The 13,619-nt window shown below is 37.2% G+C and overlaps 1 protein-coding gene across 47 annotated transcripts in view; it reads left to right on the plus strand.

Annotated features, from left to right (window-relative positions):
• Positions 1-13,619, plus strand: part of KCNN2 (potassium calcium-activated channel subfamily N member 2) — a 712,042-nt gene that overhangs the window by 401,264 nt on the left and 297,159 nt on the right. For 46 of the 47 annotated variants that reach the window (XR_014838553.1, XR_014838556.1, XR_014838554.1 and 43 more), the window contains one exon: positions 10,672-10,757. The exons of the other annotated variant lie outside the window; for it this stretch is intronic. The gene's annotated coding sequence lies outside the window, so the exon portion shown is untranslated. The remainder of the gene's footprint in view (positions 1-10,671; positions 10,758-13,619) is intronic. 47 annotated transcript variants of the gene reach the window in all.

The raw sequence follows: 13,619 nt of genomic DNA on the forward strand, positions 1-13,619 counted from the left end.
GGAAAGTTTTTGTTTTTTTATTTCTTTGAAGATTTGTTTGTATCATGTTCTTCAAAGCTTGCCTGTGTTTCAATGTCTTTGGGCCTTTGCTGTTTATTCTTATTTAAGCATGAGGTACTAAGAAGCTCACTGGGAGTTTTGTTGGTGTCTGAGCCACATAGCAGCATAGGAACATGCAGTCACACCCTCTTTAATCTGAATATTGAAAAGTTGTTTCAGTCAGTACATTTTTCTACATAGAAATCCCTTGCTCTCCTCCTAGGGACTCAGACTGCCAGCCTTCTATGAGCCAAGTAGGAAAGGAGGGGTGAGAATCTCACCATATGACTGTATACCTCCTCTTAATCTCCCTGTTGTCAGCATGACAACCTCTTCTTGGGAACATCACTGCTTAATGTTGAATTGAGTCCCTTTGGTTCAGTCTTTCCAGACTTTCACTCGTATAGCAGAGCAGAAGAGATGAATTAGTGCCTAATTGCTTCTTAAACAAACACTCATCCACCTTCTGAGATTTTTTTTCCTTCCTTTTCTCATTCCTTTCATTTTCTTGACTTAGGTGGCTTGGCTTGGCCTTCAATCTGTCCCCATTGTCCACATTTAGCCTGCAGCTTTCTGTAACCAGTTCACTATTAATAATATGCTTTATGGCTTACAAACATTTGTCAGCATTTTTTTTCTTTTTTTAAATTTTTCAATTGTTATTTTTTCCATTATAGTTGACTTATAGTGTTCTGTCAATTTCTACTTTGCTAAGTGACCCAGTCATATATATATTTTTTTCTTTTCTTTTTCTCACATTATTCTCCATTATGTTCCATCACAAGTGACTGGATATAGTTCCCTGTGCTATACAGTAGGACCTTATTGCTTATCCACTCCAAATGCAATAGCTTACATCTATTAACCCCTAACTCCCAGTTCATTCCACTCCCTCTCCCTCCTCTTTGGTAACCACAAGTCTGTCCTCCAAGTCTATGAGTTTCTTTTCTGTGGGAAGTTTCATTTGTGCCATATATTAGATTCCAGATATAAGTGATATCATATGGTATTTGTCTTTTTCTTTCCGACTTACTTCACTTAGTATGAGAGTCTCTAATTTCACCCATGTTGCTGCAAATGACATTATTTTGTTCTTTTTTATGGCTAAGGAGTATTCCACTTTATATATATATATATATATATATATATATATATATATATATATATATATATCTTCTTAATCCACTCATCTGTTGGTGGACATTTAGGTTGTTTCCATGTCTTGGCTGTTGTGAATAGTGCTGCAGTGAATATACAGGTGCATGTGTCCTTTTCAAAGAAAAGTTTGTCTGGATATATGCCCAAGAGTGGGATTGCTGGGTCATATGGTAGTTCTATATTTAGTTTTCTAAGGTACCTCCATAGTGGTAGTACCAATTTACCTTCCCATCAACAGTGTAGGAGGGTACCCTTTTCTCCACACCCTCTTCAGCACTTGTTATTTGTTGCCTTGTTAATGATGGCCATTCTGACAGGGGTGAGGTGGTACGTCATAGTAGTTTTGATCTGCATTTCTCTAATAATTAGAGATGTTAAGTATTTTTTCCTGTGCTTGTTGGCCATCTGTATATCTTCCTTGGAGAAATGTCTATTCATATCTTTTCCCCTTTTTAAAATTTGGTGGTCAGGTTTTTTTGCTGTTGAGTTTTTTATGTTGTTTGTATACTTTAGAGATTAAGCCCTGTCAGTTGCATCATTTGAGACTATTTTCTCCCGTTCCTTAGGTTGTCTTTTTTTTATAGTTTCCTTTGCTATACAAAAGCTTGTCAGTTTGATTAGGTCCCATTGGTTTATATTTGCTTTTATTTCTATTGCCTTGAAAGACTGACCTAAGAAAACATTTGTATGGTTGATGTCAGAGAATGTTTTGCCTATGTTCTCTTCTAGGAATTTAATGGTGTCTTGTCTTATGTTTAAGTTTTTAAGCCATTTTGAGTTTATTTTTGTGCAGGGTATTACATTGTATTCCAGTTCCATTGATTTACATGCAGCTGTCCAGTTTTCCCAGCACTACTTATTGTAAAGACTCTCTTTTTCCCATTTTATATTCTTGCCTCCTTTTTTGAAGATTAATTGCTGTAGGTATCTAGGTTTATTTCTGTGTTCTCTATACTGTTCCATTGGTCTATATGTCTGTTTTGGTACCAGTACCACACTGTCTTGATTACTGTGGCTTTGTGATATTGCTTGAAGTCTGGGAGAGTTATGCCTCCTGCTTGGTTTTTGTTCCTCAGGATTGCTTTGGCAATTCTGGGTCTTTTGTGGTTCCATTTAAATTTTTGGATTGTTTGTTATAGTTCTGTGAAAAATGTTATGGGTGATTTGATAGAGATTGCATTTAATCTGTAGATTGCTTTGGGTAGTTTAGCCATTTTTATGGTATTAATACTTCCAACCCAGGAAGATGGAATAGCTTATCTGCTTCATTTTTTTTCTGACTTTATAGAGTTAATATTTTTTACTCCTTTACTGCCTTTGTAAAAATTAATTATTTTATTCAAGTATAGCTGATTTACAATGTTGTGTTAGTTTCAGTTGTTCAGGAAAGTGAATCATTTATATATGTGTGTATATATATTCTTTTTCAGATTCTTTTCCCATATAGGTTATTGCAACATATTGAGCATAGTTCCCTGTGCTCTGCAGTAGCCCCTGTTGTTTATCCATTTTATATATAGTAATATGTACATGTTATTCTCAAATTCTTTATTATCCCTCCCCCCACCTTTCCCCTTTGGGAACCATAAGTTTGTTTCCTATGTCTGTGGCTCTGTGATTTGTAAACAAGATCTTTTGTGTCATTTCTTTTTGGATTCCACCTATAAATAATATCATATGATATTTGTCTTTTTCTTACTTCACTTAGTATGATAATCTCTTAATCCATTCATGTTACTGCTCATGGCATTATTTCATTCTTTTTTATGGATGAGTAGTATTCCATCATGTAAATGTTTGTGTGCATGTGCGTGTTTGTTTGTGTGGTATGTATACCACATCTTCTTTATCCACTTATCTGTTGATGGACATTTAGGTTGTTTCTGTGCCTTGGCTATTGTAAATAGTGCTGCAATGAACAATGGGGTACATGTATCTTTTTGCTTTACTGTCTTTTTAGTTGGACATTGGGAGACCTTGGAAGGGGACCTGCATTTAATCTGCCATGTTCATTGGTACAACCACCCTCCATGATAGCTTTCATTATTTCCATGATATAGATAAAATAGTAAAGGTACAACAACTTGGTTAAGATAGCGTTAAGTAATAACCTGTACTAATGGATTGAACTCAGGCTTGAAACTTGTTCTCTGTACAAACTGCTTCACAAGAATAGTTCAAATTGATAGCTTCAAACAAGACATCAAGCCCAAACAATTCTAACATTTATTAAGTGCTTTTGCAGACCCTGAGCTTCACATGCCTCATCTAGCTTTATCCTCATAAAAATCCTGTTAGTGAGGCCTATTTCTATCCACAGTTGATGGATGAGAAAACTGAGCTATGGACAGGTCACATTGAAAGTAAGAGAAAATCCAAAATAGTGTTAGGACCCTAGACCAAAAGTCCAGGAACAATTCTTATAAAGAGCTATTGAATATTTTAAGCTTTGTTTGCCATGTGGTCTCTGTTGCAATTATTCAACTCTGCCATTGTAGCAGGAAAGCAACTATAGGAAAATGTATAAAGAATGAGGATGGTTGTGTTCCAATAAAACTGTTCACAAAAATAGCTGGTTTTGGCCTCTGGGCTATAGTTTGTCCATCCCTGCCTCAGATAATTTTTATAAAGTAGAAATAATGTACACCAGATAATGAAGCTAAGTTATTCTCCAGAAAAAAGATTGTTACCCTTTTGCTATTAGGCAGAATCAAAAAAACACGCAAAGCCTCAAATGTGATTATCAGGTATCAGAACCTAATTAAAAACAGGAGGAAGCTGACTAGTGGCCACTGTGCTTGAAGGAGAGATGGAGAATTCCCCACAACTTGTGCAGGTTCTTCCTGTCCTCATCACTCTTCTCCTTTGGGGGTCCATGGTGCCCCGTAAGGGTCAGATGCTTGCTTTCAAATGATGAATAATGAAAATGGACTAATGGCACCAAATTCAGCAGTTACCATTTGGATAAGCACAACCGGAGTGTCTTTCAGTCCCCTAATGCCTTAAAAACAAACAAACTAATAAACACACACACACACAAACTTTATCAGGAAAAATTTAAAGCAACCTCAATGTCAATCAAAAGGAGTCATTCAGTGAAGTCATCAATAACTAAGTTTTAGGCCACTGCCATACAGTTTTGGTAACAAGAAATCACCAGTTCTAAATGAATAACACCAGACATTATCTTTCATATTTTTCATTTGGAATGAAGATTAGAGAGAAGTTTTGCTTATCACCTCCAAGGGCTTAAGAAGGAGGGCAAATGTCCTGGTTTGGTGATAAAATTATTTTGCTTTGCCAACAGCATAACTTGGATTGATTGAATGACATATTTCAGTTTGTCAACAGAGCTGGGTTTACAGTTTGTCTTTGTAGTGTGTAGGAATCTTGCATGATAGCCATCATTTAAGATTTTATTTCTAAGATTTTATAGAGTTGTCAGCTGTAACCAGGATCTGAGGCTCAGGACAGAAACCATAATCACTTTTTATCTTCTCTGCCACTGTGAATAAGAACGACATTTCTAAAGAGTGATTTTTAAAGTGGAAAATGTACTTTATATTCAGCTGGAAGAAAGAAACTGGTAGCTAGATAAAGAACAGCAAAGGAGAGTTACTTTTCTTTCTTCGTTGTGAAACCTATTCCTTGTGGTTTGTAACACAAAACACTTTCAGCATCATTACAGCCTAAGACTCTACGAAGGGAGGGATCGTGCTGTCTCCTGGCTTTGAAGAACAGTCAAGCGTAGTCACTACATTTAAATCAGTAAATTGGATTAGAATTCAGGACACAAGGAGTTCCCATCGTGGCGCAGAGGTTAACGAATCCGACTAGGAACCATGAGGTTTCAGGTTTGATCCCTGCCCTTGCTCAGTGGGTTAAGGATCCGGCGTTGCCATGAGCTATGGTGTAGTTTGCAGACGCGGCTTGGATCCCGCGTTGCTGTGGCTCTGGCGTAGGCTGGCGGCTACAGCTCCGATTAGACCCCTAGCCTGGGAACCTCCATATGCCGCGGGAGTGGCCCAAAGAAATAGCAAAAAAAAAAAGCCAAAAAAAAAAAAAAGGTTCAGATTATAATTCAGGACACAAAACTATGTTGCTATTCAGACTCCCATTATGTTCCCTCCCTGAGCCACTCTCCCTGAACATTAAAGCTTCCACCTGTGTTTTTGTACCCATAAATTCTTGGACACCCCACCTCTACTCTCCCAACCTGTCTCTGAGAAGATGACAAAGACAGATTGTTTTCTTATCACCAACTGAAAGTCTCCCATGGCCTTCGTATGTTTGAAAACAAGCTCTGTAAGCAATTTTAGAAGCTCTTCTTGCACCTTTATGTTAGGAAATGGATATGAATTCTCCCTGGAACATTTCTGTTTGGACCACAACTTGTCAGCAGTTTTCAATACCTAGAATAAGACTAAGAAATAAACAAGTTTTAGGCCTCCGCCATCTGGAATTGGAAGCATTTTTATTAATTAGCCTGACATCCAAACTACTCAGGGATGGCATTTAGTTCTTTTTATTTCTAATGTAGAACACAGTTATTTTATTGAAAAATGTTAAGTCTGGCCTGATGAATTTACTTCAGTTGGGATTCTCCTCTCTGGATGTGGTTTTCAAATGTTCTTAATTTAGTGACTCATTTTTTTTCAGCCAATCACTTCTCCTTTCTCTTTTCAGCCTACCATTGTTATATCAAGAAAAAGACGGAGTTCCCGTCGTGGCGCAGTGGTTAACGAATCCGACTAGGAACCATGAGGTTGCGGGTTCGATCCCTGCCCTTGCTCAGTGGGTTAACGATCTGGCGTTGCCGTGAGCTGTGGTGTAGGTGGCAGACGCGGCTCGGATCCCGCGTTGCTGTGGCTCTGGCATAGGCTGGTGGCTACAGCTCCGATTCAACCCCTAGCCTGGGAACCTCCATATGCCATGGGAGCAGCCCAAGAAATGGCAGAGACCAAAAAAAAAAAAAAAAAAAAAAAAAAAAAAAAAAAAAAAAGAAAAAGTTTGAAATTTCGACAGTGTGAGAAAACATAAAAAACAAAGTAGTATTTCCTCAGTTTTGGTCTGAGAAAGGAGACTATGTATGGTATTTGGTTTAAATTAACATAGGAAATAATCAACTATTAGCACACAGCTCTGTAATCAGTGATAATAGGAATGCTCAAATGATTTGACTCAGTTATAAACATTTTTGGAAAACTTAATTTGGCAGATCTCAAAGTGTCCCTAAAGCCAGTGTGATGTGTAAGCTTTCTCGGACAGGGTATCTCAAAGGAATCAGACTGATTTGAGGCTTTAATGCAAAAGATAAATTCCTGGGCTTCTCTCAGATTTTTTTTTTAAATAAAATTATTGGGATGGGATCAATAGATGCAGTTAAAAGTGTTTGACAAAATCCAACATTCACTCATAATAAATTCCTCATTAAGCTAGCAAAAGAGGGAAACTTCCTCAACTTGATAAAGAATATCTACAAAAACCTACCGCTAGCATCATGTTTTGTTTTTGTTTTTGTTTTTTTGTCTTTTTTGCTATTTCTTGGGCTGCTTCCGCGGCATATGGAGGTTCCCAGGCTAGGGGTCTAATCGGAGCTGTAGCCACCAGCCTACGCCAGAGCCACAGCAACGCAGGATCCGAGCCGCGTTTGCAACCTATACCACAGCTCACGGCAACGCCAGATCGTTAACCCACTGAGCAAGGGCAGGGACCGAACTCACAACCTCATGGTTCCTAGTCAGATTCGTTAACCACTGCGCCACGACGGGAACTCCCACATCATGTTTAATGGTGAAAAATGCAAAGCTTTCCCACTAAGATCAGGAACAAGGCAAGGATGTTCCCTTTCACTCCTGAAAGGCACACAGTGGAAGGCCAAACTAATGCAACAAGAAAATAAAAGGGAATACATTTACTCAGACTGGTAAGGAAGAACTAAAACTATCCGCAAATAGCATCACTATGTTAAAAATCCAAAAGAATTGCCCCCAAATTCCTGAAACTAATAAGCACTTATAGTAAGATTGCAGGATTCAAGGTTAATATGCAAAAGTAAATTGCTTTCCAGTATGCCAGCAGTGAACAGCTAGAATTTGAAATTAAAAGCAAAATACCATATACATTAGCACATCCCCCCCAACAAAATCAAATACTTAGGAATAAGTCTAACGGAGTAAGTACAGTATCTATGAAGAAAACTACATAACTCTGATGAAAGTAATCAAAGTATAAATGGAGAGAGAGTCAGTGTCTATGGATAGGAAAACTCAAAATTGCCAAAATCTTAGTTCTTCCCAACTTGATCTATGGATTCAATATAATTCTAATACACATCCCAGCTACTTTTTTTGTGGACATTGATAAACTGACTCTAAAGTTTATATGGAGATGCAAAAGGCTCAAAATAGCCAACACAATATTGAAAGAGATGAATTAAGTTGGAGGAGTGACACTACCTAGCTTCAAGAATATCTGTAAATCTACAGTAATTAAGACAGTGTGATATTGGTGAAAGAATGGACAAATAATCATTTGAATATGATAGAGAGCTCAGAAATAGCCACCACATGAATAAAGTCAACTGATCTTTGACAAAAGAGCAAAGGAGGTATAATGGAGAAAAACAGTCTTTTCAACAAATGGTACTGGAGCAACTGGACATCCACATGCTGAAAGTGAATCAAGATACAGTCCTTACATCCCTCACAAAATTAATTCAAAGTGGATTGTAGACTTAAATGTAAAATGCAAAACTATAAAAATCCTAGAGATTACAGAGGAGAAAATCTAGATGACCTTGAATTTTAGATACAATACCAAAGGCACGATCCATACAAAAGGAATTGGTAAATTGGACTTCATTGAATTTAAATTTTTTCTGCCCTATGAAAGACACTGGGAAGAGAATGAAAAGATAAGCTACGGACTAGGAGAAAATGTTTGCAAAAGACATATTTGATAAGCAATTTTTATCTGAAATATGCAAAAAATCCTTAAAACTCAACAATAAAGAAAACTACCAACCTGATTTTAAAATAGGCCAAAGACGTTAATAGGTACCCCACAAAGTAGGTATACTGTTGGCAGATAAGCCTTTGAAAAGATGTTCAACATTATATGGCATCAGGGAAATGAAAATTAAAACAGTGAAATCCCATTACGCACTTGTTACAGTAGCCAAAATCCAGAACACTGAGCACATCAAAACCTGAAGAGGCTATAGAACCACAGGAATTCTCACGCATTGCAGGTAGGAATGTAAATTAGTACAAACACTTTGGAAGACAGTTTGGTGGTTTTCCACGGAAAACCAAACATACTCTTAACATATGATTTAATAATCACACTCCTTGATATTTAGTCAAAGAAGCTGAAAACTTGTGCCCATGCAAAAACAGGTGTCTATAACAGCTTTATTCATAATTGCCAAAACTTTGAAGCAACCTAGATGTCCTTCCAAGGTGAATGGATAAATAAACTATGGTACATACAATGAAATATTATTTAGTGCTAAGAAAAATGAGCTATCATGCAATGCAAAGAAATGGAGGAAATGAAGTTAGCAAGACTGAAAAGCTTACGTTATATACGATTACAGCCATATGACATTCTAAAAGGCAAAACTACGGAGACAGTGAAAACATCAGGGGTTGCCAGGGATTAGTGAGGAGGGAAGCATGAGTAGGTGGAGCACAGAGGAGTTTTAGGGCAGTGAAACTACTCCACATGATTCTAGGATGGTGGATACATATCATTATACATTTGTCCAAACCTACAGAATGTATAGCACCAAGCATGAATCCTATTGTAAACTATGGACATTAGGTAATAATAATGTGTCAATGTAGGTTCATCAAATGTAACAAAAGTACCACTCCAATTGGAGATGTTGATAATGGGGAAGGCTATGCATACGTGGGAGCAGGGGATTTGTGGAAAATCTCTGTACCTTCTACTCAGTTTTGCTAAAAACTAAAAAATAAAATCTATTTTAATAAATCAGGGAACAAAATCATTGGGATGGCATCCATTAATAGACTATGTCAGGGGTCAGCAAACATTTTCTGGAAAGGACCAAGTATAGTTTTTATTGCACATTACTCTTTGCTTTTTGACAATTTCTTAAAAATGTCAGAACAGTTTTTAGCTGATAGTCCTTAAAAGTCAGGTGGCAGTTTGGTTTGGGTCATAGCTTGCTGATTTCTGAATTGTGTACTTAGAAACAGTGATCTTTCAGAAAAAGTTCTGTGTGCTAGCTTTGCAAACAGATGAAATATTTTTTAGTACTTCTTGGTTTTACAAATGATACCTGAGAAATGTATATGCTAATTAAAATGGTATTGTTAAATGATGCATTGTTCACCTCCCTCAATACCCTCAACATAGCAATGCTAGACAAAATATTTTGAATATATATTTAAAGTATCTTGATGCTACATCACTGTGACATTGAACAAAAGGAGAAAGGAGTCTAACCCAAGAAGAAAACAAAACTTCATGAAAGATGGCTGATTAATCAGTAAGAAGGTGAATTATCAAAGAAATACAAAGTCAGTCTTCCAAAACGGATTTTAAAAGCCAATATCTTTGAAATCCTAAAAGGGATATAGGAATAAGTAATATTTGTAAAATAAGAAAAAAGGAATCATGAAATACAAATTAGATGTGACACAAGAATGGGGAAACGAAAAAGAACCAATTAAAGATTCTAGAATTGAAAATTATTGTCACGTTTTAATTAGCAGGTGAACATATTTAAAGAGGTAATAAGTTGGAAAATGCAGAACAAAACACTGAATGTTTGGGAAAAATAAGTAAATATAAAATAAAATACTCAGATTAGAAAAGAGATTGAGAAAGTCTGACATATACCTAAGTTATGTTCCCCAAAATAAATATAGCAATGGGAAAGAGGTTAGATTTGAAGAAATGAGAGTGTCTTCTGACTTGAAGAAAGAATAGATCCTCAGATGAATAGTTACCTAAGTGGTAATATGAGAAATAAAAATTCAGTCCTATAGACACCATATGTCACTGTATGACACCATCACCCTATATGTCACTTTTGTATAAAATGGAAAACAGCACCATCTTCAGTTGTCTTTAATTTCATGACTTGGGTGAGTAGCCCATGGCCTAGTTTTTAGCCTCCCCTTGTTCCGCTAACCATGTTGCTTTGTACAGGACAAGAATTACAGAACTGTACATGGTAGGGCTGTAGGTGAAAAATAGAAGAATCTATCAAAATTTGTCCTACAGATTTCCTACAAAGTAGCAACAATTATGCTGACTGTAGTTTTTTTTTTTTTCCTTATGTGTGTGATAATACATGCCAGAAGGCAATAAAATTAACTCTTTAAATGCTGAGGGAAAAGGATTCACAGCCCAGGGCACTCTACAGCACTATAGTATCCTTCTAGGGAAAGAATGAAATGGTTTTGGAAAAAACCTAATAGAATTTACCTCTTACAGATTCTTGCTGAGAGAACTACTAAAGGATGGACCCTAGCAAGAGAAAAAGTGAATCTAAGGAATGGAGTGGGATATAAGCAATAGCGGTGAGTAAAAATAGTAGTAAAACATGTGCATATAATTCTGATGTAATACACAGTGATTTACTGAAAAAATTGTTAAACTTAGTTCAACTGAATTTATTTCGGTTGAACCTTCCTGTCTGCCTATGGTTTTACCTATTTTCAATCTAGTAACTCACTCTTTCCAACCATTAACTGCCTATTTCTCCCACCAGCTGACTACCAGTAATTTCAATGATATGAAGGAAAAAACCCAGAAAATAATTGTGTATTTATGTACAGGTAGGGTCATCCAGTGCTTAGGAAAGTACCTACCATGTAAAATGTGCTAAAAATATTTATTGAGTGAATAAATGCAGTCTCATTTTAATTTTAAGAATAATTACCAACATTTGGGTAGATTAGTCATCAGCAGAGAGATTCGTATCCTTGGTTTGTTTTTCTCAGAAAATAGTGATAAAAACTAAGCTGTAGTTAAGAACACATTACAAAGTCTAAATTTTTAAGAACTTATAAAAAGCTTCAAAGAATGATTTTGGGGGAGACAGTTTTCTGGGAGTTCTCTTTTGATCCTGAATAAACTAATCTTTAAAGAAGTACTTGGTTTTATTTGCATAACAACAACAACAAAAAAAAACCTATTTCTTGGTGGGAAAGGAGAAAGAGGTAGTTATAAAGATGAAGTTCTTAATGAAATAATCTTTCAGGATATGTCACCTAGCTATTTTTGTATGGAACAGGCAGACATAATTTCTCACCTGCAGCCCAGGAGCAATTTCTATGTCCATGCTGTTTTACTGCCCTCATATTTATTTAGAGCAATCTCAGAGATGGCCTGGCAGCTCCACCCTGCCGGTAAAATCATCATCTTGGAAAGGTAATGGTCATTTCCTTACACTTTTGCTCCATACCCAGCTTGCCAGTCAGAAGGTGGGTTCATTTAAGGTACCAGGACTAATAGTCGAGGCTCCTCACTTAATTTTCTTATTACCTTATTAGAAAGGCAGGACTTTTGTCTGTGTTCTCATGGCTGCCAAGGCTGTGTGAGACATTAATGTTCAAAGTCCAGACTTTTCATGAAGCAGGTGGTTCTAGTCCCAAAATATGTAATTACTTGGTACTTCCTGGTGAGTCAGCTATAAAAAAGTCCAGGTCTTGTATGTGTTGTTCTGTTACTTCATCTGGAGTTTTTATTCTTAAAACTGGTGATGTGGCTTCCTGATGAGGCTGAGCTGCCAAAGAGAGTATATTTAACCACTTAGGGCATCAGGATGAAAGTTAGGGATCATAATCATATTAAAGTCTCCTCTGCTTTCATGCTTTCCATCTTCCCAAGTACTAACAGCTAGCCAGAGTCCCCTGATTTTTACAAAAATAAAACATAAACCCAGTAAATATCTAATCTGTTTTTGCTCTCTTTTGCTACCTATCTTTAAAAAAGACGAATATTTTAGATGGAGAAGTAAAGAAAGATCAGTACTTGGGCACAATTATACTTCAGTTGATAGCATCCATTTAACATTAGCGCTCTCCCGTGTTTGTATAGAAAAGTAATCCATATTCACTGGAATGAAAATATTTCAAAAGACATAGAGTGAGTATATTGGTGCTTTGGGACTTCAGAAAAACTTGTTTAGAGAACACTGTTATGGAAATGCTTTTCTTTAGGCTTTCAAATTTATTTCTCTGAAATTATGAGTGAGAGGGGACCACGTCCATTTTCCTATTCATGGTTAACATATTTTCCAGTGTTTCAAAAAATATATAATATATAATATTATTAATGTGTAATAAAATTAACGGTTATTTTGACAGTAAGAGAGAAGTCTCACTGAGCACTTGAAAATAGCCATAGGGTGGGGAAGTAAATCACTCAGAGTCCACTGAGGTGACAGAAACCAAAGCTATCCTAACAGGATAATTTAATATAAAGAATGGTCATCCAGGAATTGGACATCCAACAAAGGGAATGATAAGGTTTCATAGGCCACCCTGAGAGCTGAGAAAATTAAGGAAGAGATTAGGATTATTAAAAACTAGAATCTTGGCTGAGGGACTCAGAGTTTGGGCTGATTTCTGAGGAAACAGTGTGTCTCAGCCACGTTAATGCCTCAGGAATGCCTCAAAGGTGCTGCATGGAACTGGGAACCAAACTTTTAAGGAAGGAGTACCATTTGGCAGTAGCAGGGTCCTGTGAGAAGCCACAGTGATGTTGGTTCTAACACTACTGGGGAAAAAGAAATGCAGCTGGAATCAGCTGTACTCCTGGAATTACCAGCCACTGACAGGTGCCTCTTTGTTGGATGATAATGAGAGTAACAGGAATCAAACAGAAACAGGAAATAACCCAAAGGACAGTATCCCTTCCCTCTCCTCTGGTCTGCTCTCTCTAGTGCCCCCTATTGCCAAAGTTTCCCAATGATCCTGCTAACCAAAGACAACTGGTTTGCAGAGTCCTAGCCTCAGAATCACAAAAAGTGAAAAGTAGAAGAGTGGATTTCAGCTAAGAGAAGAGAGTTTAATAATGAACACAGGAGGAGTTCCCATCGTGGCACAGTGGTTAACAAGTCTGACTAGGAACCATGAGGTTGCAGGTTCGATCCCTGGCCTTGCTCAGTGGGTTAAAGATCCCACGTTGCCATGAGCTGTGGTGTAGGTGGCAGACGCGACTCGGATCCTGTGTTGCTGTGGCTCTGGCATAGGCTGGCGGCTACAGCTAGGCTGGCGGCTACAGCTCCGATTCGACCCCTAGCCTGGGAACCTCCATATGCCACGGGACCGGCCCTAGAAAAGGCAAAAAGATAGTAATAATAATAATAATAACACAGGAGAGAGCAAAACAAAGTAATTCTGGCTGGTCTTTCTTGCCAGCTATATGATTATTTC

This window comes from Sus scrofa, chromosome 2 (assembly GCF_054392235.1).
Source record: "Sus scrofa isolate SSC_HxYL_T2T_F1_AM1 chromosome 2, Sscrofa_HxYL_maternal_Yorkshire_Landrace_v2.0, whole genome shotgun sequence".
NCBI classification, from domain to species: domain Eukaryota; kingdom Metazoa; phylum Chordata; class Mammalia; order Artiodactyla; family Suidae; genus Sus; species Sus scrofa.